The sequence below is a fragment of the Ascaphus truei genome, chromosome 2 (genome assembly GCF_040206685.1).
Source record: "Ascaphus truei isolate aAscTru1 chromosome 2, aAscTru1.hap1, whole genome shotgun sequence".
In the NCBI taxonomy this organism is placed as follows: Eukaryota; Metazoa; Chordata; class Amphibia; order Anura; family Ascaphidae; genus Ascaphus; species Ascaphus truei.
Window position 1 is genome coordinate 427,495,812 of NC_134484.1, and position 19,526 is coordinate 427,515,337.

At 41.9% G+C, this 19,526-nt stretch overlaps 1 long non-coding RNA gene across 1 annotated transcript; it reads left to right on the plus strand.

The window, feature by feature from the left end:
- The first annotated feature begins 699 nt into the window (after positions 1-699).
- On the plus strand, positions 700-11,821 carry LOC142488775 (uncharacterized). The gene is made up of 3 exons (XR_012799649.1): positions 700-767; positions 4,147-4,219; positions 10,771-11,821. It is a non-coding gene; the product is annotated as an uncharacterized LOC142488775 (long non-coding RNA).
- Positions 11,822-19,526: the final 7,705 nt, after the last annotated feature.

Here is a 19,526-nt window from a genome sequence, read left to right on the forward strand (position 1 = left end):
GAGGGGGAAAAAATCACCCTGTGACAGAACCTGGGAGAACAAAAGTCGTTTAAGATATCATAATTCAGTGGGCTGAAAAACTACAAAATCTTCACCTGGAAACTTGTTGTAAAATGTTTGCCATCTTGTTTGTATACATAGCGCTGGTGCTGTTTTGCTAAATGTTCCTTCTTTTCCTTGTTGGTTTGGGATTTTTTTCAACATCTGTGTGTGAAGTTATATAAAACTTTTACAAACAAACTAGAAAGATAGTCTCTTCCTACCTCTGCCTATGATGTACCTGTAGTACAGATACAGCCACCAGTATTAGAACACTTACCTGGGAAATTCTAGGAGATTCTCACAGTAAATGCCTCAACATATCCTCAACATTTCTGTGAGATTCTTAATGGCCCATCGAATTAACACAGCGGGACTGCAGGGACCCCTGCTGTGTTAATCCGATGGGCCATTAAGAATTAGAAGTATATACAGTAACATTGTGTACTAAAGATATCAAACACGGTATTCTTTAGGTTCACATAACTAGCATACATTTAGGGCCATGGCACTAAGTGGTGCTTTACTATATGACACTTTCTGCTTCCGAAAGGTACTACTCGGCCCATTTGAGGGAATGGGCCGTGATGTATCTTTCAGGACCAGAAGGTGTATTGTGGCATAGCACCACTTAGTAAATATGGCCCTTTCTTTTTTCACAGAAATTCAAAGGTAAAGTTGACCCGTCAAGACCACCCCTTGGAAAGCCAGGGCAAGATGATGAAGAGGTATTTTGTTTTTATGCATAAATTATTTACTCCCCTTCTCTTTTTTCATTATTTTTATTTAAGTTTGTATTTCCTCTTTTCTCTTACTGTGTGTTGTACTTATGATCAATGTAAAAATGTCTCTATTATTTTTGCATGGAATTGATTTGATGCACTTGTTTACAGTTTATCAAGCTTTTTCTGGGTATTGCTGCCTGATGAACAGAAAAGGTTATTTCATTTTTGCACAAAATGTTCCCCTCCTTTTAGCCTGCAAGCTCCTGGGAACAGGGGCCTATTGTACCGGTATATCTAATACTTCCCATGTGTTTTATTCGTATTGTCCCCGCCACTTACAGTATCTCGAAGTGACCTGAGTGCATTCAGATGCCATTTAACCTCTGTTCTTTGGACAGGGCTAGGAAAAAGTTAAGGTAGAGACATTAGCAGACAGTGACAATAGAGTGCACATTTAGTTTAATGTACTGTATTTATCAAACCTTACATTGAAGTTCCTCATAGACTTACTGAATTATAGCAAGGATGCAGTAGTTAAAACCAATTTATCACAGGAATACTTTCACTAAAACAAAGGCTATTTTGCCGACATTCCAAACATGTTTCAAAGGAAACTCTACAGATTTGTGTAAAAGAGAGGGAGATTCCCAGCACTCTAAACCAAAGACAGTACGACAATGGGTTTATGCCAAAAATGAAAACAGAATGTATTATATGTCAAACAAGATGCTAAAGAGATTGTACATTGCATAAACCATAGATACTGTGTATATCCTAAAAGGCACAACGATGAACGATGAGAGTGAGGGGGTGGGTAAGGGATAACACAAGGACAATGTGGGGAGGGAAGGAAAAGGGAAAAGAGACAAAAGGTGGTATAAGACCATAAGATATAACAGTGAGCAAGAGAAATCTCTAGGGATGAGAGGGGCAACGTTTCAGGGCGGAGTGTCCCTTCCTCAGGCCCGTTCCCACAGACCCACCAATTGCTCCTCTGTCTGTTGAAATAAAATAGAGGCATGGTCTGGGTTGTGTAAAACAGTAATCAATGTGTAATCAGCAATGAACTAAATTAGGATCAAGAATCTGTCAATAGAAAAAATCTCTGCTGACTAACAATGTATGCAAAAAAAACAACCCCTTAGTTTCCATCATGCTACTAAAACACCTTACTATCTGGAGAAAACACAAGAGAAAAATGAGTAACTAGCTTTAGGCATCACAGACTGACATGCCTGCACTGCAGTACAAATGAATGCATGAAAATAATTATCTACTGAGTGAACATTCAGAGTCAGATCCCAGGTGTCAGGGACATACAAGTACATACACAGACTGTATTGAATAAAAAACTACGTAAATGGGTAAACAAATAACGATACGTGTCCCTGAAATTGTGGGTCCTTGTTTTGCCTCTCAGAGTCCTTGCTCAGCTTGTGACTGCCTTTGTAGGGCGCTGTGGCAGGACGGACGGCCTGTAGGCGAGGTCAGACAAGAGTCCACACGTGCATTTTCAGGGTACACCAAATGTTCAGTGGTTTTATTTCTCAACAACACAAATAAACATTTGGGCACACTGTCCATTTAAGGCAAAACAAAACTCAAAAAAAGAACGCCTACTCTCCATAAGGAGATTCCAGGCCTTTTCTATCGGGCTGGCTGGCTTTGTCCAGTTCCCAACCCCTAAACATATACTACAATAGTTATGGAACAATATTAAAGTCCTTACTGCATCTTTGGCTGGGAATCTGTGTCCCTAGAGAGCGGTTAGGAAATCCTTCTGGATAGAAGCTTGTACAGGACAGCTGCCCGGCGCGCGACGGGGCTCTCTGACGGCAGCACGACGGAAGTAAGCTTGGCCCAGCGCACTGACGTCAGAGAGCCCTGTTGCGTGCCGGCAGTGGAATCTGGGCGGCATGGGACAGAGAGGGGAAATGTCCTGCAGGCAGCTGAGAGCCGGAGCCCAGATATAAACGGGAGCAGGGCCAGGCCAGAGGTCGGGGAAAATTTGCAGCCTGACCTAAGGTAAGTCTATATTTGTATATGTATTGGGGGGGGGGGGGCTTGGGTGTATTGTTATATGTATTGGGGGGCTTGGGGGAAATTGTATATATATTGGGGGTTGGTTGGGGGAATTTTGATATGTATTGGGGGCTTGGGGGAATTTTTATATGTATTGGGGGGCTTGTGAGTATTTTTATATGGGTTGGAGTATTTTTTACATGTATTGGGGAGGGTTGTTTTTTTAAATGTATTGTTTTTTTTGTTTTTAATGGATTGGGCTGTTTTTTTAGATGTATTGGGGTATTTTGTAGATGTATTGGGGTATTGTGGTCTTTTTAAAATGCATCGGGGTCTTTTTTATATGCATTGCGGTCTTTTTTAGATGTATTTGGGTGGGTTTTATATGTATTGTTTTTTTTATACATATATTGTTTTTTTATGTATGTATGGGGGGTATATGTACTTTTTTTTATATATGTATTGGGTAGGTGTTTTTTTAAATGTATTTGGAGGGGTGGGGGAGGTTGTATATACTTTCGGGGGCGGGGATTTTTTAAAAATGTATTTGGGGATGGGAAGTTTTTTGCATTGGGGGTGGGAAGTTTTTTGGTATATATCTTGTGGGGGTAATTGTATGAGGGGGAGGGAATGAGTGAGCGAGGGGTAATTGACGGAGGGAGAGGAGAGAGGGGATGAGTGAGGAAAGAGGGAGTAAGCGTGAGACGCAGGGGAGAGAAATACATGTGAGGCGGGGGGGCCAAGGATTGAGTGAGCGTGGGGTAATTGATGGAGGGGGAAGAGTGAGAGGTGAGACAGAGAGAAATATATGAGAGGGAAATAGAGGGGGCTCGCGAGGTATGAAATTGGTCTCGCAACACTGCCGACACGGGGGGGGGGGGGAGGTCAGAACTGTAGTCCTTGGCCCCGGGAAATCTGTCTGCGGCCCTGCGCACGCGCATCTCAACTTAACCGTTCTTCCAGCTGAGCACTGTTCTGTCATAGAAACTCTGAGTGTCCTGTGGAACCTGATGTGCCTAAGGGAGCCAGAGCCGTGCACAGCTGGAAGAGCGGACCTAGGCTTGTTCACTCATTTGCTGGGACTTGTTACTTTATTGCATTAACTCCCATGATTGAAAATCTCAATGGTCTCAATAGTTCTATTGCACCAACTAGCATTTAGGGCCCAGAAAATAATCTTTAGGAAACCCAATAATACTACTGTATGTTAAAACTTAGTTTCACTCAGTCAAATTACACCAAAAAATGTTTAATATGTATTCCTGTTTCTTCAGTTATATACACATCATATTTATGTTACTTGTATGCAAGTAGAAATAATGAACATACTGTATGTATGTAACATTTCTTTTTTTAAAAGGTCCACTATGAACAGCCATCACTGTATGACCGCGTTTGGCAAAAAAGCTACCAAAAACCATTATACATCCAAGGTAATGGCGTTCTCTATATACAGAAACACCACAATACATGTTGATGGGTTTTAAATCAAAAAGATGTAGATAAAATGGAATTTATTGCTCAAACCCTTACAAATCAATAATCTTAAAAAAAATGCTCAAAGGTCAATTCTTGGCTGCATAGTAAAATAGTACTTAGCTACCACCAATTTCAGGATGACAGTTGCATTGATCGGAGAAGACAATAGGGGTGATATATCAAGACAAATTTGGAGGAAAATGTATGCAAATGCGTAATTTTCATCTTGCGTCTCCTTGCGTCAATGTATCAAGTTCTTTGCTTCAAATTTTGTGCCAGCTTGCAATACAAGGAGGAGTTAGGGAGGAGTTGCATACATTTTTAGCATTTGGACTAACATTTCTGTAAAATTGCATTAAAATAGAAATAGTATAATCTGCAGGATTTTCCAGAAAATACCATGTATGATTCACTTACAGTAGGTTCAGATTAAGAATATTACTGCGATTGTGGTTTGAACATTGCTAGTACCAGAAACGCCAACATTTATTCAGCGCTTTGGCTACAAACACCATAAAACACCCACAGCATTAAAGGGTTAATATATACCATAGTATGTAAGCGTGTGTGTGTGTGTGTGTGTGTGTGTGTATATATATATATGTGTGTGTGTGTGTGTGTGTGTGTGTGTGTGTGTGTGTGTGTGTGTGTGTGTGTGTGTGTGTGTGTGTATGTATATATATATATATATATATGTATATATATATATATATATATATATATATATATATATATATATATATAGTGTGTGTCTATGTATGTGTGTGTGTGTGTGTGTGTGTGTGTGTATATATATATATATATATATATATATATATATATATATATATATATATATATATATATATATATATGTAGCCCTGCTTCCTATCGCTAGCAAGCCACTACTATGTGCTGTGTCACCTGTAGGCTCACAGGGCCTAAGTCTCTGCCACGGAGAGCCTGGGGTTACTCGCGTAATAGTATTTTGGGTGCAGCGCCTCCACCTGCGATGGCTCCCACCAGAGGGGGAGTGGTTCCTCGCAGGAAATATATAGATCACTCCACAACGTAGGTAAAACAATCAATGCCTTTACTTGCAGGAAATTGTACACATATGCACATATATATATATCAACTGGTGTCCCTCCCTAGAGGAGACACTATATAACACGTCACGGCGGGCTCCAAACACTATCTTGCGCCACGGCGGGCGACACTATCATGCGTCACGGCGGACGCCAACACTTCCCCGAACCCACCACCGGGTGATCCCACCCCGTGTCCGATCCTTAACGGATTAGTCCTCCCGCTCAACTGTGAGCAACTAAATGTGTGTATGGGTGACTGCGCAGCCACTGTGTCCCGAATGAACGAATGGTACCGTTGGTGCACTTGTTGAAATATCTGCCGGGCACTCCCGTGCCCGGGACTGCTACGTTCTTCACAAAGGGTCTCCGCACGTCGACACCGTTCTCTCTCTCTCACGTTGGTCCGGGGCGATCCCACCCGGCTCCGACAACAACAAGCGGGGTCTGAGCCCAGACCTCCCACTCGATAGGATAGTCCCGATGAAGGTCTAACGATACTATGGGAACAGGAACCTCACTATGGCGATCCCTCGTTCAGCTTGTCTCTACCGTGACTCAGGGCTAAACTGGGCCTGGGGCACACGGCCTGCGCCGGGGCGGATTAACCTCCCCTACACCGACACTCCATCTCCTCTCCTCTCCAACCAGCTCTAACTCCACGTGCGCGCAACCACCTCCCTATATCTCCTTCACCTCCCCAGCCCATTGGCTCACTCTCTCTCCTGACCCTCCCTAGAGGCTGCTGGGTCAAGGATCTGCTCCCTCCCGCCAATTAGCACTCTCCTCCTTCGCAGGCTTTTGCAACTCTATAAATAAATATATATATATATATATATATATATATATATTTTTTTTTTCAGTCTTTGTCGATCAACTACTGGATGAAGGGCTTCCATAATGATTTCCCAGGTACTGTGGTTAGAAGCCTCTCCTCCACATTGCTGCAATACATTTTCTGATATCCTCTCATCTTAGTTTTGGTCGTCATCTTGGTATTTTAATTTCCCCTGAAATCCAATAAAGTACCATCTTTGGCCAAATTGAGTAATTTCTTTTTGCGATATGTCCGGTCCCCTGCCATTTTAATTTCTTCACCCTTGTGATGATGTCACAGACTTGTTTGCTCTCGATCCCATTGTCATGGGAGAGGGGGTTTGGCCCGGTATTAAAGGGGTTACACCCCATTTGGCCACCCCCTGCTCTCACCTGGGAGGCGAGGGGTTAACTGGAATGATGTCCAGTACTGTAGTTATGCCCCTGCTTCAGCACCAACTGTGTACCCCCCTGTGAATATGTATTGTTCCCATTCCAGTGTCTGCACCAACACATACACTGCGATCTATGCGGGAGGGAAAGGGTTAATGTTAATTCTGTGTGTATGGTCATTTGTCCCTTTTTCCGCCTTTGAGGCTCCATTTTGCAGTTTCTCCATAGGTCGCCATTGGGGCTCAATACAATGCTATGGAGATTCCGGAGATTTGGGCCCGTTTCCGTAGAAGACCTGCAGGTGGCGCTCAAGAGGAGGAGCAGCGGTTCTCCATTGAAAGTCAATGGAGCCATCCATTTCAATGGGGATTCCTGGAAGCCGACCTCCGGAGACGAGCTGGAAGCCTGCCAGACCGCAAAACTGCAAGAGCAGCAACATTGTCAAAAAAGAGCTTTGATCGCGCAATTGGCGTGGGAACTAGAGCCTCGGTCAAGTTCACGGCCAATTGGCGTGGGAACTTTTGTTCTAGGGCACTCAGAAATACAATTCATTTTGCCCCTAGATGTTAGGCACCCCCTCACTTGACCCCAACAGGGTCCGACTAGTAATGGCGACGAGAAAGGGTAGCGCTGGCCAGAAGGGTCCTACCATTGACCGTAATGGCAGAGAAAGCCGCGTGGCTATGAAACGGCTAAGTCAGAATGAGCAGAAACCTGGACCCCATAACTCTGGTTCTGTTCAACCTAGAGGGCTGAGATTCGGTCACCATGTAGTCCTAGTTCCGGCAGAATTGCATGGAAAATAGCGACCCTCTCGGGGCAACAGAACGGAGTCAGGGTAATAGTAAAGTTTAGGTTTCTGCCATTGACTTGAATGGCAGAAAAAAAAGCCACTTTTGTAATGTGCTTTTAAACTGTATTTTTGTATCTCCGGTTCTGGGGGTCGTGGAAGGCTGAGATTTGGCCACTATGGCAAGGGTCCTCCGGCATGAGGACCTGGCAAATTTCAGCCCGCTCATACCCACAGAACGGATTATTTTAATATGTGTAGATATTAAAGAATGTATTGTATTTTGGGTCCAGGGTAAAAGCTTGGGAAGGCTAGCGCCCATATGGTATGTTAATGCTCAGGGGGGAGACAAGTGGTCTACAATAAACCCCCTGATCAAAGGCTCCCCCACCCTGCTTGTGTATGCTGGAACAAAACAGAGCAGGACGTGCGTACTTGGGATAAGTGTTGTGTTTCACACCTTGGGACAAACGTTTTCCTGTCCCAAGCAGACTTTCAGACGCCGGTCTTGTGGGAGGGGGGCTAGGGAAATGAGCCCCTGATTAAAATAATGTCCACCCCTGTGGGCAGGTATGACTCTGCCTCTCAAGGGAGGTGGCAAAGGGTCATTGGATGGAGGTAATTGATATCCAATGCCTGACACCCTCTGTGAACATATAGGGCTAGAATCCCATATAAACCAGTGTAAACCCTATACCCATTGTCTTTTCGTGTCTTTCGTGATGTCTTCATTTGAACCTGTATTGCTGAATGAATTGCCAATCCTGTACCTGATTGCTTCATTGTCCAACCCCTAAGTAAGTCTGTTATTTGTACCATCTTGTGTGTTCTCCTTCTTTAAGGAATAAACTATATTTATTATATCTAAGTCGTGTTCAATTCAACCCAGATATTTGGTGTATATTATACCCTTTCACAAGCTACTGTGACACCCATACATTCATTTTCCTGTGTCTTCAGGGTAACACCCAACATACATCTCTCCATACTTATTTGAGTTGTCTGAAGCTTCTGAATTATCTTTGCACTTAGGGTCCAAGTTTCATATCCATGCTTGAGCACAGTGATCGAAAACTTTCCTCTTGAGGCACAGTGGATGGTTTCTATGAAAGATTGTCTTGTTACATTACTCTCCTATTAATTTCATTCAAAAGGTTACCGTCCAATGTTACTTGCCAATCAAGGTAGACAAAGCATTCAGTGACTTCTAGTTCTTTTCCATTTATTTTGCAGAGTTGACACATTTGTTGAACATCACTTTAGTCTTGCTGAGATTCATATGGAATCCCACTTTCTTACTTGCTTCTCCGAGTTCTCCGATTTGTTGCCGGAGGTCTTCTGGGCTTGTGACAAAAATAACAATGTTATCTGCAAATCGCAGTTGGCTCAAGTATTTATAGTTGATTTTGATTCCTTTTTCTTCCCAATGCAATGTCTTGAACAATTATTCAAGTGTTTCTGTGAAAGCTTTGCTGACAACGTGTTGCACTCCCTTGCTGATCCTTTTCTTGCTTGTATCTTCATGTAATCTAATGGTTGATGTGACATTCTTGTAAATGTTGTTTATAATATCAATGTACTCTTCTGCAACAATTTATCTTAATGCATTTAGAACTGTTGAGGTGTAGACTGAATCAAATGCTTTTTCGTAATCTATGAATCCTAAACTGAGTGGTAGATCATATTCATTACTTCGAGAAATCACTTCTTGTACGACTTGGACAGTGGTCCATTGTGTTGTATCCACTGTGAAATCCTGCTTGTTCTCTATGCTGTGCAAAGTCCAGGGTCTGTTGCAGCCGCTTAGTGAGTATTTTAGTAAAAATCTTGTAATTGATTGAAAGCCGACTGATTGGTCTGTAGTTCTTGAGGTCTTCTTTGTCTCCTTTCTTGTGGATGAGGAGAACTACGGTATTGCTCCATTGTTCTGGAATTTTCATATTCTTTAAGAAGCATGTAAAGAGTTTTGCAAATTTTTTACCCAGCTTAATTCAAGATTTCAGTTGTAATTCCATCTTCCCCGGGAGTCTTCATGGATGTTATTGCTTTTGCCACTTCTGGAAGGATGCGTGGTACATCACTAATGGTTTCTTCTCGCTCGTCTTCTGCTGGATTATGCCGTGTGTTCTCATACAATTTCTGGGTCTGAGTATATCTATTTTATTTTTCGAACTGAACTTATTGGTAATTACCCAATAGTGACTCTTTGTGAGTCTCTTTAAATTAATTATGTCTTCTGAAGGACAATAGTGAGTTCAGAGGTATATTAGTTCAGCAATTTAACCAACAGGCTACTAATTCAAGGCATTATAAAAAATGTTGTTTTGTCTGAATACATATAATTAAGTTTTACTAACCAAATAATTTAACTCATACCTCATTAATATTTTAGAGGTCTTCAATAAATCGACTACAATTGTGCATTAGTCGGTATACTAATTGCCTCAAAGGCGCTACACAGTCCTTCTGTATATAATTTTGGTTTGGTTTATTTTTTGCACTCCTTATTTTAACTATTAATTCAATAAAGAATATTTTTCATTAAAATAACATACACAATTTAGATAAACGAGTGCTATTAGAACTGAGTTCTTTCTCTTTGGTACATATACTATAGGATACAGTCATTTTACTTATTGACTCAATTGGGTGCATTCCTGGATTCTTCTTGAGGAATGAATTCATGATGGAGAAGTTTTCACAATCTGCAAATTCTACCAATCTGTCTCCATGTTCATTCCTGTCACCGTAACCATACTTACAAACTGATGCTTCGTCTTTCTGCTGAGCAATGTTTGCATTAAAATCTCCCATAATAATCTTGTTGTGACAATTTCCTTTGTTGTTAAATTGGTTGATTGCATGGTGGAAGTCTGTGTGACTTGATGTTGGGCCAAACACTGGATGAATTGAAGCCTGTATCTATTTGCCCACGACATGGTTTACCCAGCTGCCATTTTGTTCTCTGCGGCAAGCATTTTTCTTTGGCAGATTTAAGCGTTAATTTACCAACAACCATGGGGTTAGAGGAAACATAGGGAGCAGCTCTAATGATTCTGTGTTCACTAAATGTTTTGGTGTTTTTTTTAAATCATTCTCTACTTTTGAAATCTAGTGGAAAATTGTTCATCGCATTTATTCTTTAAACAGTATAAAATAATAAATACTTGATCAGCATGAATTCCAGAGAAGTAAGTAGAAATAAAAATGTATTAATGTTATGTCAGCCACAAATAAATACAAATTTTACTTTAAGGGTGACCAGATTTGGCATTTTTCTTTATCATTTTGCTGCGGCCTTGGAAGTTTTTTAAATTGCACATCTTCTCCAACTTGCGATATTGGGCTGTATTGTGTTGGGGAACAATACAAGATTTAAACCAGCATTTATGTTAACGCATTAACATGGTCATCACAAATGTGTCATTTTTAAATTTAGGCATTAATCAGCCGAAACATTCACCTAGACAGACTCTTCTACTCCAGCACAGAGAAAGGCAACCCAAGATTTCACCAAGAGCAAACATGTATCCCTTTAGTACTCACCCATTTTATCAAACAAGTGAGTATTTACATTTTTGAACTTGCATTGTATTTCACCCAAAATGTGGTAGATGTACAGTGAATTCGGGGGTAATTAGGGCTCTATGCTCATGTGACTGAACATTGTGGCATAAAAAATATCAACTATGAGATAGATGACCTTTGGCCCTTGGGAATCAGGCTCTCTTTTGCTATTCATGAGACCCTGGGGAAATGTATCATAGGTTGTAAATAAACAAACAATAAGTTAATGCCCAGCGTCAGATGTAAGAAACTCTTGTTACTTTTTATATATTTGAGACCAGCACAAATTCATATAAAATGCGTGTGCATTGCCTCTTAGACAAACTGCTGATACATATCTTCTTGTGTTTGTTTATCTCAAATGAAAAATCAGTTGTGAGTACAAGTCTGCAACCCTGCTTTTCACTATTATCTCCTAGCATACAGGGGCTTCCACTGCCGCAAGGGATTCTGGGAAATAACATTCAAATGAGCACACAGTGTCACCTTTTACTTCAAATCCATTATAACATGGACCCCTATAAACATATGCCTGCCATTTTACACACCTTTTCAGCACAGCCTGGGTTAAAATGCATAGCCAGTTAACCTACTCACAGACTGCTTTTTTTGTTTGTTTGAGAGCCTGAGTGTGCCCTGTGCTCAAATCACCATAATGATTTGGGTGCTCCTACTTGTGATTGTCCTCCCGAAGTCAGATAAGTCCTGTTACTATCTCTTGAGCTGTGGACCAAGAAAGTCTTCTGGGTCTTTGACGACATCCTACGTCAGGATTCCGGACATCGTCCTCTTCCTTTCTTCGGCCAAAAGGCAAGAAAGTCCAAGACTTTGGTTTTCGGCTGAAGCCTAATCACCGTCGGTTTCTCTTGGAGAGAGACGGTGACTAGCCGTGTGCAAAACCGTGAGACAAATCCAAATCAATGAAACCCATTCAAAACAAAAATGTAAGTGCTGTGCAGTGGGGTGCTGTGCAGTGGGCACACTGTTACAGTGACCATAGCATACACACCTGATGGATGAACCATGCCTCCCTGCCATCTCTTCCCCTGTAAATTGTGTTAACCCTCTCATTTTAATACTGACTAACCTTAAAACTCACCCCACAAGGCATCCCAATAGCCTGCACTCATGACTATTCACCCACACCCATAGTCAATCCTACCACCCATTGTGGCCAATCACTGCCATCTACAGCACTTATTCCCTCGCCTGCTGTCTCTGTAAATTCCCCATCAAACCTCTTCGATTTTAAGCTCTTCGGGGCAGGGATTTCCTTTCCTATTGTCTGATTTTGCTGCACTTAAATAATTCCCTGTACTGTATTCTTTGTGAAGCGCTGAGTACACTTTTGGCGCTATATAAATAAAAACATACAATACCATAATAGTGCAGTAAGTGCTTTGTGAATGTGCATAAGCACCCTGACCAAAAAATGGCTGGGTAGGCTTTAAAAAATGTGCGTGCCCCCTTAGCCAAATGGTGCAGGGAGCGACAATTGTGAGAGAAATCGTGTCTGTGAATTAAAATGCGTCCATGTCAGGAACATTTCGACGTGCCAGTCGTGCTGCTCCTTCGGGGCTAAACCTGCCCCCTTTGAGACCACACCAGTTGGCACCCTACTAAATCACTTGTTTACCTGGAAGTATTGCATTCCAGAACTAAAGTATATACAATGTATAGACATCATTGTGGCTATTGCTGATATTTATATTATGTGGTAAACCTATTCTACATACCCTGTAGCAGCCAATAGATTGTACCAGACATAATTAACATGCCATCACATACAGATACAGTATAATGGCCAAAGTGGTCTATATTAAAAGGAGATTAAAGTCTCCCAGAAGATTATACATTTCAATAGATTTATCATGTTCTAATATACAGTAACCACTCAATTTGATTAATTTTGTATTTTGGCATTGTTCTGTTTGAAGCTAATCGAAGTACAGAATCCCCAACAGCTCTGTTTTCAGCATTTGGTCTTAAGATGCCTTTCCCAGGAAAAACCACAGCAAAATCTTCCTCTGCATCTACAACAGGTAGTTGACATTTTCAGTTGTATTTGTTAGTCATATTTTTATGAGGTTATACATACATACACTATTATATTTTTATATAATATTATACTATATATATATATATATGTAAATATATATATATATATATATATATATATATATATACACACTCTTGCCGAAGAAGAGATCAGTGTATCTTGAAAGCTCGCACAAATAAAAGCATTTAGTTAGCCACGGAACGGTATCGTCTATTCATTTTTGATTATTAAAGTTCAGCTAACACGGTACCGACACCTCTACAAATATATATATATATATATATATATACAGTGGTCGACAAATCACCAAAAAATCTACTCGCCACACAAAAAAATTTACTCGCCACCTAGTAACAAACGTATGCTGCTTGGGCCAATAGGACCTCGCCACGATGTTAAATCCACTCGCCCGGGGCGAGCAAATGTATAGGTTTGTCGAACACTGTATATATATATATATATATATATATATAAATAAATATATATATATATATATAATATACTCTTGTAAGATATACCTGCATATTCCCATGTTTTTTTCTGTGTATCAAAAATGCAAATACTCAAAATAAAATTATGACAGTAGGGTTACCACTTAGTACTTTGTAGGATTCCATTCTTTCATATTGCAGGAATCTCCATTTGATGTCTTTTTTTTAATGTGCAGAATATGGTTTCATGTCTTCTAGCTACACTGCTGACAAAGCAAGTTGCTCATAACAGCTGAATGCAGCATTTCCACTTTCTTACTTATACTCTATTAAATTGCAGACTTTGGGGTTTTATCTGAAATGTGCAAACAACTCTATTTATTTATTTTCCTTTTGAAATTGCATCCCTCCACCTGAATGCAGGGCCCTTCTAAAGGTTTTTGTTGATTTATTAGAGTGCTTCAGCTCATTAATTGGCAACAGGTCAAAGACCCCCAGTGTCCAGGGGCTAAAGTTTAAATTTTTCCCTAGTTTAAAAAAAAAAAAGCAGCAAATTTATATGCAGACACTATGCACAAGCGATCACTTCCTTACCTTCATAAAATAATCATAAGTATGGTAATAAAGGCTAACAACCAATGCCACAGTGGTGTGACTGGGTGGCAAGTTGCTTGCTATGGAACAGCAGATAGCCGGTAACCAAAGCGGGTCGCAGATACGCTGAGGGTCCCAGGAAATATATAAGAAAAATAATCCCCTATCCGATGCCTGGAAAAACCTTCAGGGAGACCCATATAATGTGAGTGGGAACTTATGAGTCCTTGTATGCATGAGAATCATAAAGCAATAATTAAGTTTGGTATTGGAGCAGAGCCAGTAAATATGTGCATTGATGCAAAGATGTCCGACCAGTATAGTGAGGGGGGAGGGGGGGCAGATGTTGAGGAGACTGCAGGCCGCATGACCCTTGGCCACAACCTCAACCACTGAGTGTCCCAAATGGTCTACTGGCTTGAAACATACTGGCTCAATAACTCCAGAAACACAATAAAAACAAACATTAGCCAATTAATCCATTGATTTGTCACTGTGGTTACCTATGCTCTCAATGGGTGCACAGATAGCCACATTGACAATCACCTTAAAGGGAGGGAAGCATATGGTACCTGATTGGCTGTGCTTCCCTCCCTTTAAGGTGACGTCCCATCACCCAAAAAAGGTAAGGCATCACATGGTACATCCAGCAATCGGATTGGTGGATGTACCATGTTATTCCATAAAGTTTGGTAGAGAAGTCATTCCCCTGCCAAACTTGATGCCTAGACACATGGTACATCTACCAATCGGATTGGTGGATGTACCATGTCTGTCAAATGTGACATCACAGGCTTTATATAAGGCCTGTTATGTCTCATTTGACAGGAAGACGACGGCGTGGCAACATTCGCTGGACCTGTTGAAGAAAGAAAAGAACAAAGAAGAAAAGAAGATGTACTCACCAGTGACTTCTCTTTAAGCTACAGAGGACTGTGGACGTCTGCACATCAAGCTGTAGTTCAAGTTGAGGATCATTGCTTCGTGGGTCATGAGTTTATTGGTGCCGCAGTTCGGTGAGAAGGATTAGCCTTCATCCCGGCAAGGGTAAGATACACATTTATTATCTATAGAGTGCCCGTTGAATGCCAATGTGGCTATCTGTGCCCCATTGAGGGCATAGATAACCACAGTGATAATCAATGGATTTATTGGCTAGTGTTTGTTTTTATTGTGTTGTAATGTGTATTTTATTTACTTGAGTTTATTTTTATTTTTGTAGCACAAATGGGCAAAAGCGCTATTAGCCATAGTTTCATACGCCCATAATATATATTATCTTTAACGGTGCATGCAATGTCTTGTATATAATGTATACCATGTTCATTTATGTAACTGTATTTGTAACCATGTATTATTTGTCTTAACTCTGTGCCTAGGACATACTTGAAAACGGAGGTAACTCAATGTATTTCTTCCTGGTAAATATTTTATAAATAAATAAATAAATAAAATAAAAAACACAAGGTACACAACTGTTTGTGTAATAATGTTGGATGCAGACATGGAACTGCTTTTTTATGGTATTTAAAAGTGCAAGTGCTGTTCTCAGAAATATTTGTATATACATTTCTGCAGATAAAGAAATGTGTGCCTACAAATGCAAAGCCAACATCTTTTGCTCGGTCATTATACAAGTGTTAGAGGCAGGGAATTAGGAGCGCAAATCAATCCAGGGGTATATGAAAAACAAAATATAAATGGAGTGCAACACAGTATTAAATATAAGTGAAAAATGAGAGAAATGTATAGAAAACTACTCACATGGTGTTGACTAGATCTTTAATGGCTGGCACTTTGTGCTAGAACAGAAGGGCAAAATGGCATATGATTGTCACGTGTATTACTACTGTGAAGCGCTATGTACATTAATGGCGCTATATAAATAAAGACACCAGAACTCCCTTCTATTGTCTCTCTACGTTCTCCCTACCTACCAATTAAGATAATGGAGCATAGGGGAATAGGGAACAATCCCCTAACTGGTGCTACAAACGTCACTATGTGGTATAGGAATATGTTAAACAAATCCAGAATCCATGTACAGTAGCATGAAATGACAAATCAATCCAGGTGCACAATGAGGTGTGTAAATGAAGTCAATCTCACTCCTATTAAAGCCTCATAAGGTAAGACCAGTAGGGGAGTCTGACTGTGCTAACAAGGGCAAGTGAAGAAAAATCAACCCTTTCCCTTACTCTTTGATATAGCGCCTGACGGGCGAGAAACGCGTCAGAGGACTCTGTATCTGTCTGCTGTTATGCTGTTTAATTAAATAAATACTTTTTTATTGGTACCTGCCTCCAGCCCTATCACTTGCTGTGATCAGTCCCCTCTTTTAACTTTTGCTACCTACCAATTAGACTGTAAGCTCCTCGGGGCAGGGACTCCTCTTCCTTAATGTTACTTTTATGTCTAAAGCACTTATTCCCATGATCTGTTATTTATATTATCTGTTATTTGTTATTTATTTGATTACCACGTGTATTACTACTGTGAAGCGCTATGTATATTTATGGCGCTATATAAATGAAGACATACAATACAATATAATACTTTAGTAAACTGGTATAAAGAAGCCACCTTATTCTTTGCTTCGGTTTCGTTTGATGTGTTCTTTATATCTACAGTAAGAATACCGAGACAGTTCTCTGGGAAAGCAACACCTTATAGAAATCTGTCAACACCTGCAGGCTTCTGTGCTCCCACCCTGATTGTGAGTGGTATTGGACGAGGTAAACTGCATTTCCTTCAGTGAGAGCAACTATTGAAATGAAATAACATAATATCCAAATATTAAAGCCATTCTTAACCCCCTTCATTGCCAGAGGAGCCAGCAGCCCATTACTCTGAAATGAGTTCCATGACCAGATTGCTCTGCAATGCATCGCTGTCCGCTCTGACCCTGAAAGGGTTAAGTAAAGCAGTATTATGTGTATGAATGGATAAAATGGGAAGGAGGAATGGGGGCTTGTCAAAAGTCCAGTCCATTGTGTTGCAGGCAACTTACACACTGACTCAAATTAAATTAGTATTGTAGGTTTTTACCAGATTAGTTTAGATACATATAATAATAAATATCTATAACTTTCTGCTTGATTAGCGAATTGTGCAATTTACATAGAAAATTGTAATTTCCCTTTTTTTTTATACAGAATCTGGATTTCTTTAAATTAAAATATCTTAAATTATGTTTATTGTTTAGTAACAGAGTACTCTTGAGACCTAAGATAAGTGCCTTAATCAAAATAAGAAACAAAATTCAGGGTACGTGGAATTGCACCATTTATCTAAATGGCATGCAGTTAGGTGAAATACAAAGTGATTATACTTACAGTACAAATTTAATTTTAGTATTTTCTTGTAAGAGTGAATGCGTCCCCTGCTCTCACTCTATCTACATACATGTGTCTCTTTTAAAACCTTAATACCTTTGTATTATTATCTTGTCCCTATCTGGTTGTGTGTTGGGAGTTTTTGACAGAAAAGAAAATGTAGTTGCAATCATTACTTAGACATGTAATGTGTTCGTAGCATGTGTGTAAATACTTGTTTTGTGACAAAGAAATGCTGAACAATAGTCAAATATTTATGGATTTAAGTGTTGGGTCATCGTTTGCCCTTTCTGTGAATGTTTCCATCATTACACATGTAACGAGTATTCCACCCCACCCAATCGCAGATATAGTGTGGGTGCGGGGAACTTAGTGTTACCAGGTGTGGTGCGTTACCTGTTGGCTCACAGGAGGGCTGAGCTTCCGCCACGGGGAACCTGGGGCAACTATAGTGAGGCCAGGGTGAAGGCTTCTACGAATTGAGGTAGCGTCACCCCCATTATGGTACCTTCGTTCGTTACCCTCTCTCTGATATGCCTGGGGTGTACCTCGCGGGGTACGGGGTCGGGTGGAGAGGGCGGACTGTCAGCCCAACTATTGGCTTCCGTGAGGGCGCTTGGGGTAAAGGAGACTTTGGGTTGGGGACGGTCAACCTGGTTTGGGGTACTTGACACGGGTGCAAGTGGTGTCCATGTACTGGTGGACGGTTCGTCTGGATCTTGAGGAGGGGCTCTTAGTGAAAACATTTCCCTTATTACTGGTAAGTCCGAGTATATAAGGGGGTATCCTTCTGGCGGGCACTCGGGGGCTACTACAGTAGAGTGTTCGGGGCCGCTTCTGGGCATATGTCCCGCCCCACGGTGAATAGTAGGGCACTCCAATGACAAGTAGAGTCGAACACCCTGCCACGGGACCATATTTTATCTGGCCCTAAGAGCTTTCTCAGTGAGTCCCGGATGTCAGTTTCCGCCACTAATGCCGGGACGTTCCCTACGGCAACAACGTGTTTAGGTGGTTCACGGACGGTGGTAGCCCACGCGTGGACCTCTTGACGTGAGGGAATTACCATGTTGCTGATCTTTGGTGATACTGTTTTGAATAGGGCACCCCAGGTTTGAATCTCAGCAGCGCTTCCAAATGTAACAAGTATTCCACCCCACCCAATCGCAGATATAGTGTGGGTGCGGGGAACTTAGTGTTACCAGGTGTGGTGCGTTACCTGTTGGCTCACAGGAGGGCTGAACTTCCGCCACAGGGAACCTGGGGCAACTATAGTATGAGTAAGAGTAACCTTGTGCTCGGTGCAGTGCCTCCACCTGCGATGGTTCCTAGCAGAGCAGGAATGGTTCCTCGCAGGACACATATATATACATGGGGTGAATTCCGGCATGGATAATATCACCGCAGCTCCACACCGTCTGTACCGTGGCAAGGATCTGTCTGCTGCCCGCAGACCGCAGTCACTGCTTGCTTGGCCTCCGGAAGGTAGTCCAGCTCTCTTAAAGGCTAGGGCTTGAGCCCAAGCATCGTGGCGGGAAACACAGCGTCCGCTGGATCTCTAACTAGCGAATAGCTAATGGGGCAGGGTCCCTAACCTAGGGCCTGTCCCTACAACACTCAACTAGGGTGACTCAGGGCTATCTGGGGCCTAGGGGAATTGCTGGCCTAGTGCAGAGAGTCACTGACTCCTGCACCCTACCTCCTTCCCCTAGCTGCTCCGGTCACCAACTGCCTGCCTGCAAAACCCCGCGAAATGTATCTATATCTTGCAAGCAGGGAGCTCCTGCAGCCCTATTGGCTCCCTGGCGTCATGGGGTCGCTCCAGAGGCTCATGGGACTTGAAGTCCCCTTACAGAGCCCTCCTCTCATTGGTGGCCTTTCGCGCGCTCGTCCTGCGCATGCGCGACCTTCCCTGCCTTCCCCGCGCCAAAATGTCTTCTGCGCATGCGTGCGCAAGTCCCTATGGCGGCGCCCTGCACCGGGACCCGACAGCGGCCTGGCAACGCGTCCGCACGCGTTCTTGGCAACCGGCCGCCTGCCAGAGAGTCGCGCTATCCACGCCCACCCTCCCGCATCTCCCCACGAACGGCTAATACTTCCCTGCTGCCGCGGTGAGTGTCGCGAGGGGGGGAACAGCGCCACAGCGGGGGACCTGGCTACACACAGAATAATAATAATAAGTTTGTTCTTGTATAGCGCTGCTAGTTTT